Source organism: Bos taurus, chromosome 18 (assembly GCF_002263795.3).
Source record: "Bos taurus isolate L1 Dominette 01449 registration number 42190680 breed Hereford chromosome 18, ARS-UCD2.0, whole genome shotgun sequence".
Taxonomy (NCBI): Eukaryota; Metazoa; Chordata; class Mammalia; order Artiodactyla; family Bovidae; genus Bos; species Bos taurus.
Genome location: NC_037345.1, coordinates 58,035,141 through 58,043,607, shown reverse-complemented (window position 1 = coordinate 58,043,607; position 8,467 = coordinate 58,035,141).

The window sequence follows — 8,467 nt, the reverse complement described above, 5'->3', positions numbered from 1 at the left end:
AACTACTATGCATAAAATAAGTTAGATACAAGGATTTATTGTACAGCACAGGAAACTAGCCAGTATATTATATTAACTACAGTGAAGTGAAGTCGCTCAGTCGTGTCCAACTCTTTTCGACCCCGTAGACTGTAGCCTACAAGGCTCCTCTGTCCATGGGATTTTCCAGGCAGTAGTACTGGAGTGGATTGCCATTTCCTTCTCCAGGGGATCTTCCCAACTCAGGGCTCGAACCCAGGTCTTCCTCATTGTAGACAGACGCTTTACCATCTGAGCCACCATGGAAGTCCTTATATTAACTATAAGTGAAATACAAAATTAAAAAATTGTGAATCGCTATATTTTATGCAAGTCTTCCCTGGTGGCTCAGAGGTTAAAGAGTCTGCCTGCAATGCGGGAGACCTGGGTTTGATCCCTGGGTCGGGAAGTTCCCCTGGAGAAGGAAATGGCAACCCACTCTAGTACTCTTGCCTGGAGAATCCCATGGACAGAGGAGCCTGGTGGGCTACAGTCCATGGGGTTGCAAAGAGTCGGGCACGACTGAGCGACCTTACTTACTTACTTATGTTTTATGCAAACATACTGCAAATCAACTATACTTCAATTTTTTAAATTAAACTAAAAATATTAATATTGAAACAAAAATTTAACAAATAAGTGAACAAATAAATTCCTCTCTGGAGCTTTCTGGAAAACATAAAGATGAGATACAATGAATAGACTATTGTCTCAATGTCCTTATAAAGGTGGGGTTAATAGGATTAGATAAAATGACACTGATTCGATTTTAAATGTATCCTAATTTCTAGGTTAATTTCGAGATCAAATTGCCAACATCCACTAGATCATCAAAAAAACAAGACAGTCCCAGAAAAAGATCTATTTCTGCTTTATTGACTATGACAAAGCCTTTGATTGTGTGGATCACAATCAACTGTGGAAAATTCTGAAAGAGATGGGCATACCAACCATTTGACCTGCCTCTTGAGAAACCTGTATGCAGGTCAGGAAGCAACAGTTAGAACTGGACATGGAACAACAGACTGGTTCCAAATAGGAAAAGGAGTATGTCAAGGCTGTATATTGTCACCCTGCTTATTTAACTTATATGCACAGTACATCATGAGAAACGCTGGGCTGGAAGAAGCACAAGCTGGAATCAAGATTGCCGGGAAAAATATCAATAACCTCAGATATGCCAATGACACCACCCTCATGGCAGAAAGTGAGAGGAACTAAAAAGCCTTTTGATGAAAGTGAAAGTGGAGAGTGAAAAAGTTGGCTTAAAGCTCAATATTCAGAAAACGAAGATCATGGCATCTGGTCCCATCACTTCATGGGAAATAGATGGGGAAACAGTGGAAACAGTGTCAGACTTTATTTTGGGGGGCTCCAAAATCACTGCAGATGGTGATTGCAGCCATGAAATTAAAAGACGCTTACTCCTTGGAAGGAAAGTTATGACCAACCTAGATAACATATTCAAAAGCAGAGACATTACTTTGCCAACAAAGTTCCGGCTAGTCAAGGCTATGGTTTTTCCAGTGGTCATGTATAAATGTGAGAGTTGGACTGTGAAGAAAGCTGAGCGCTGAAGAATTGATGCTTTTGAACTGTGGTGTTGGAGAAGACTCTTGAGAGTCCCTTGGACTGCAAGGAGATCCAACCAGTCCATCCTAAAGGAGATCAGTCTTGGGTGTTCATTGGAAGGACTGATGCTGAAGCTGAAACTCTAATACTTTGGCCACCTCATGCGAAGAGTTGACTCACTGGAAAAGACCCTGATGCTGGGAGGGATTGGGGGCAGGAGGAGAAGGGGACGACAGAGGATGAGATGGCTGGAGGGCATCACCGACTCGATGGACATGAGTTTGAGTGAACTCCAGGAGCTGGTGACGGACAGGGAGGCCTGGCGTACTGCGATTCATGGGGTCGCAAAGAGTCGGGCGCAACTGAGCAACTGAACTGAACTGAACTGAACTGACTGAATTTCTAGGTTAAAGCTAACACAAAATATGTACACAACTTTCAAAGAAAAAATTATTAGGTAAAATTATATTTAAAAACTAATGGAAAAGAAGTTAATATGGATAAAACAAGAAAATATAATCTGCTGATAGACAAATATATCTATTATATTCAATGTAAGTAGACTAAGTTCTTCCTCAAACTTTTGCTACTATATTCAATAAATCATTTTTCAGGAGATATGGTCAAATAATAGGATTAAGGTAGCAAAATTTAAAATACACTGTATGGAATTTTAAAAAAATAGCATGGCAATATATGTTTCAGATAACACATACTTCAAGATTTATCACTATTGTAGTTAGTGCTATTTTAAATTTTTATTAAATACAAATTTCCAATATGTTATTGAGAAATAAAACATGACTGACTTTATACATATATGTGTATATATACTTATACACACAAATATACACAAAGATCACAAGCAGACATATATACACATTCTGTAGATGGGTGTGTCTGTATTTTCTTCTTCTTCCTATGTGATCTACTCTGTGATAAATCATTAAATGTCTCATGAGCTAAAATAGTATTTTTCTGTGGGGTGCAAGGTTCAATCTATATGCATTTATCCATTCATTCAAAACAATTATTTTGTTTTCCAAACTGCTGAATTCTCACTACTTCCATTGGCTTCAGAATGTCAACAGAGAGACAACCACAGACAAATCTCTTCTGTACCTGAGGCAATATTCATTTTGCTCCATGAAAATTGAGGAGCCGCAAACTCAACATACCCAAAATGGAGCCATGTCTTTCCCTTTCAATTGGCTCTTCCCCCGATGCTCTGAATTCAATGGAAGTCTCCACCACAAACTACTTTCATGACTTCTGAGACATGAGTGTGCACTTGGAAACCTCTTTCTTGCCAATATGTCCAAGTCACCTTCACAAGAGACAAAATTCTGCCTTCTACATATCCCAGTCCCATGCAACTCACACCTTTTTCAACTGTCACAATCACTTGATGTTTAAAAACGTGATAAAATGTAGTTTTATGCTCTAATTTGTACCACTTCAGCTCAGTGTGGCCATTTCTACCTAAAATATTCAAACATGCTCACCACCTCACAAAACACCATATTTGAAATAAATGTCGTCTAGGGTTCGCTAAGAGTCGGACACAAGTTAGCAACTTCACTTTGACTTTTCACTTTCATGCACTGGAGAAGGAAATGGCAACCCACTCCATGTTCTCGCCTGGAGAATCCCAGGGACGGGGGAGCCTGATGGGCTGCTGTCTATGGGGTCGCACAGACTCGGACATGACTGAAGCGTCTTAGCAGCAGCAACAGCAGCAGCAGCAGCAGCAAGGGTCAAAAAGGGACAAAACTCAACAGCGGCTGCCAAAAGATTTATTTAAGGACTGAAAATCCCCTTCAGCACTATTGTCATCGGTATCAGTAATCACCTTTCTTTCACACAGTATTCAATTCTCCACACCTTTTCTTAATATTCCATGCTTACTTCATTTCTAGGAAATTTATAGTGATATATTTAAGTAACACAGTTGTTCACTTCTTCATAACATCCAGATTGTTTGAGGACCTAGTGTTTATTAATGCATAAATTCTAAACTCCTCTACTGTAAGCATTAGTAGAACATCCATTAAATAAATATTTGCATGATAATTACATATTACTTCACTACAACTGTTACCATAACATTGCTTAATCTGAAACAGATCCTCATTGTATTTTGTTTACAATCCTCTGGTAAGCAACTCATAATTTTACCTAGGACTCAGATGGAAGTAAGTGAATAAGGAAACAAAATCCAAATACATACCATTTACATCTTTTTCCTAGGGGTAGGGGAGTTTGTATTTCTTTTCTCAGCAAAACAGAGCCTGGATATTCTGGAGTCACGACTCATGAGCAGAAAGGGGCTGATAGTTGGGAAGCATGCAGTGACTATGGCAGAGCTGTTCACAAAGAACAAACTAGGATTATTCAAAAGACTCAAAACAATGTTACAGATGGTGGAAAGAGTGTTAAAATTAACAAAGGTGCTCACCACAAGAAGGATGGTTTTGGTGGCTCTGGACTCAGGGGAGGATATGGAGGAGACCTTGATGCTGTGAATGTTTTGGACCCTCTGCTTGTGCCTGTACAGGATGAGAACTGTGGAACCACTGGCCCAGATCATGACCACAAAACATAACACATCAGGGAAGGACATCAACACCGCATATAATGAGTCTCTGGTTTGGTCATGACGAACAGCAGAACAGTGTCCAAAATGCTTTCTGTTTGTGATGCTTTTGTTGCTCAAATCTCCACTCAGATACATAAGATAAATGACATTTACCACCATGTTCACAATCCAGCACAGGATAACTGAAGGAACAACACACTTGAGAACTTTCACTTTAAGCCCTCCCCATCTGGAGTTCCTGGGACTGATTGTGATGACCTGGAAGACACTCAAGAGGCAGGTGGTGCCAATGGACACTCCCCTGCCCACTACACGGACATAAGGGAAAAATCTGCAAGCAAAATCTCTGTTGAGATTATGCCACTGAAAATTGGCCATTACATTGTGGAATCCACAAGACAAAAGAACTAAAATGTTGGCTACAATCAGGTTCTTGACAATGAAATCTATGGTCTTCAGCCTAATCCCAGTGCAATAAAGAAAGAGATAACGGTAAAGAAGAAAGAAATTTCCCAGCATTCCAAATACAGTCTGTAACAATAAGATGAAACCTGCTGTCAAATCACCAGCAGCCATCCTCTCAGGTCTCAAGAACTGATGGTTGTCTTCTGAGCTAGAGAATCCTGAATGGGAACATGTGTATCACAGGGACAATGTTAACTGAAATCCGGCATTCTCCACTTACCATTTCCTACTTTGAAATAATTAAAGTTTTCCTCTCAAGTCGGGTTTCCAAATGTTGAATGTAAAACAATTAAAGAACATTTGCAATGTATGAGTCATTGTGATGAAAGACACACATGTGGCAATATCTTTATTGCTCACAAATTCATGAGGCAGATAGTATTACCTTCCTTATAAAGATGAGGGAAACATCAATCAGAGAAATTAAGTGTTTGGTCTAAATTCACTCACTGGTTGGGGGCAGATGACTAGTGGAGATTTCACCCTGGAACAACAATGGTGCATTGAACTTAGAATGTACTCATATACTAGTTACCTGTATCCTTCAAATAAGCCACATCTGAATGGAGTTTTGCTTTTGTATCTTGTCAGTTCAGTTCAGATTAGTGGTATTTTACTTTAAAATTTAGGAAGGGACAAATTTCCACTTATTTTTGATGAGTTACTCTATACACAATTGCAAATTTCAACAAAAGCTTTTGAAATCTTAATTAAATGTAAATGCACTGACTACTGTATAAAACTGCAGGTATCTGCCTCATGACAGGTGGATTTAACGAATACAAGAATTCCTTATTTTAAGGATGCCAACAGAAAGGCTCATTTACTTTCATCTAGGAAAAAAGCCAATACCAAGATCCATGGGAATTATGCAACAGGAAACAATGAAGCCCATAATAGCAAAGAGTAGAAACCAAATTTTAACCTGTTCCAAATGGTGTGCATATCAATTTTTAATACCTGAGATTTAAAAAGTATTAGCAATAAGCAAAGCTTTTTGAAAGATATTAAAACATGACAATACAAAATGAAATCTTAAGGCAAGCAACTTGTGTACTGTATAAATGCCATATATTTTCTAGATTGGTTTTATAATATTTAAAGGTGTCAGCAATATACATTTGAGCCTACAAATGGTATCTGAAATGTATAAAGTTCTGTGTTTATTAATGCTACTTCCCTAACTTTAAAGTGCTAAGAGTCTCTCCAAAATCAATTGAGACACAACTATTAAAAGTACTAGCACTTCACCCTCCCCACCAGGCTCCTCTGTCCACGGGATTCTCTAGGCAAGAATACTGGAGTGGGTTGCCATTCCCTTCTCTGAAAGATCTTCTAGACTCAGGGATCAAACCCCAGGTCTCCTGCATTGCAGGCAAATTCTTTAGAGTCTGAGCCACCAGGGAAGCCCATGTCATTTACAGGAAACATTTATATTCCAGAAACAACGGACAGGCACACTGTTTCTTCATAGGATCAGATGTTTGCCACTTTTTGTTACAAGTATTGAATATGATAAGCACACCTATGAAACTTGAAACGTACCTCTGTGATTGCTGATGTACCTCTGTGATTGCTGAAAAGTAGACTGAGTATCAAATTGATTTGAAACTATAGTCCTTGATCATATGAAACTTCAGTTTTCATTATCATTTGCATTAAACCACAACCATCACTCCAGTGAGAAATACACACATTAGGAGCCATTAGGAATTGGTGAATGGTCTAGGACCCCATCTTCCTTTTCTATCTCAGTTCAGACTCAGGATTTATCCCACCCTCCTGCAGGGCTTTGGTGCTGGACCTGGTTCATACACAGGAGACTCCCTTTGTGCAGTATGTCCACTTACCAGATTCCTTCCTCAGCATGAAAGTCAGAGCAATCCAGCCAGTGTGCAAGAGGGCTAGCTCCACCCTGAAATATGAGTTTGTGATCCTGTGACCTCACCTTCCCTCAGAATTGTAAATATCACGTCAGCTGTAGCAGCACTGGCAGGAACTGGCTTGGGAGCTGGGATTATTTTTGAAAACATTTTCCCAGTTGCTAATTACCAAGGACAATTATCACTTTCAAGCTAATGTATCTTAAGAGACTATTAGAGTGTTTGTGACAGATGCTCACTTTTCCTTGATCCCTGGAGGCAGACAGGGCTCACAAGCAGGGAGCAGAAAGTACTAACGATTGACATATAAGGGACTGGCTGCACATATGTGTCACAATAGAGGTTCTGCCTCACTTAGAAATTTTACCCAGGACAGTTCTTTCCTAATTTCATACACTGAGCTACACCATCAATTAAGTTAAGAGAAAGAAATGGAATTTGTACAAGTATCTTACATTTCAAAAGAGATACAAGTAACAAAAGAATATGATGCCAATAATCTATATTAGATATCACTGCACTCATTTGCACAACCCAATATCAATGAATGTGCAAATTCTTAGGAAAATAAACTTTACCAATATTGACAATTTTAGGAACAGATGCAGATCAATACCCACACAAGAAAGACAGAAGGTTCTAAAAAGTCCCTTGAAAATACAAGCCACAGGATAAGATGCCTAAATAGGGAGATTCAACAATTCTGTCAGGTAAGTCAAAGCTATTCACTTAATTCAGTACCATCAAGAGGTCAACACAGTTATCTATACTACTTTTGTGTAAAATTTTCATTAAGGAATTATGACTGCATTTTGAATTAAGAAATACATTTCCAAAGGATCAGGAAAAAATATTATATATGATGACTTTAATTCTTCAGGTTTTCCTACACATAAATCAATCTTTGATCTTAGTTCAGTAAGCAATCAGTCCGAGCTGTCAAGTCAGTTGTTAGAGTCATAACGGTGGACAAATCATCCTACATACATACACAAAATCATAACATGTGCAAACACACACGCAAAGACATTCACACAGTCAAGCACATAGTGGCACACATTCACACACTTATGCACAAACAGAATAACACCCATTATTGAAGACAAAGTACTGGGAAAGTCTCAGGCCTGCCCTATGAACGTCAACATCGAGTGCCTACTACCAACAAAAAGGTTTTCTTGCCGTACCCACCCTAGTCACTCCCTCTGCCTGAAATACAGATAGAACGGTAAAATATTCTTGGTGTTGTGTGTATACAACCTTCTATCTGGGGTCTTACAGTATGTAAAAAAAAAAAAATTAAGGAGTATTTTGTATGAGCAATATTTTCACTTCATGGTCTGACTGTAAAAAAAAGACCCATGAGTGACCTGTACATGCTAAGTTGCTTTAGCTGTGTCCAACTCTTCCCGATGCTATGGACTGTAACCTGCCAGGCTCCTCTGTCCATGGGATTCTCCAGTCAAGAATACTGGAGTGGGTTGCCATGCCCTCCTCCAGGGGATCTTCCCAACTCAGGGATGGAACCCACATCTCTAAGGTCTTCTGCATTGGCAGATGGGTTCTCTATGACTAGTGGCATCTGGGAGGCACAAATGACTTGTGACTCCACTGGAAATAATGAAATTAATAATGGCGGATGAATTAGTGACCCTCAAACTGTCCCCGATACCTCCATCACCCTTACTGACATACTGGCTCCCCGTCCACCTCTATCTCCCAAAAACCTTCACCCCACAACTCCTTAGGTCTTTATCCATCTCTTAGCACCTATCTAATCACACTTCAAGCCCATGGTCTACAATTTCCCCTCCAGCCTCCACCTGACCCTTCTAGTTCCACACGGCACCTCCACTCCACACCCCATTGCAGTTCTCTCCCTCTGACAATTCCACACCCCATCAGTTCCTGAACCACGGCCGACTACTAC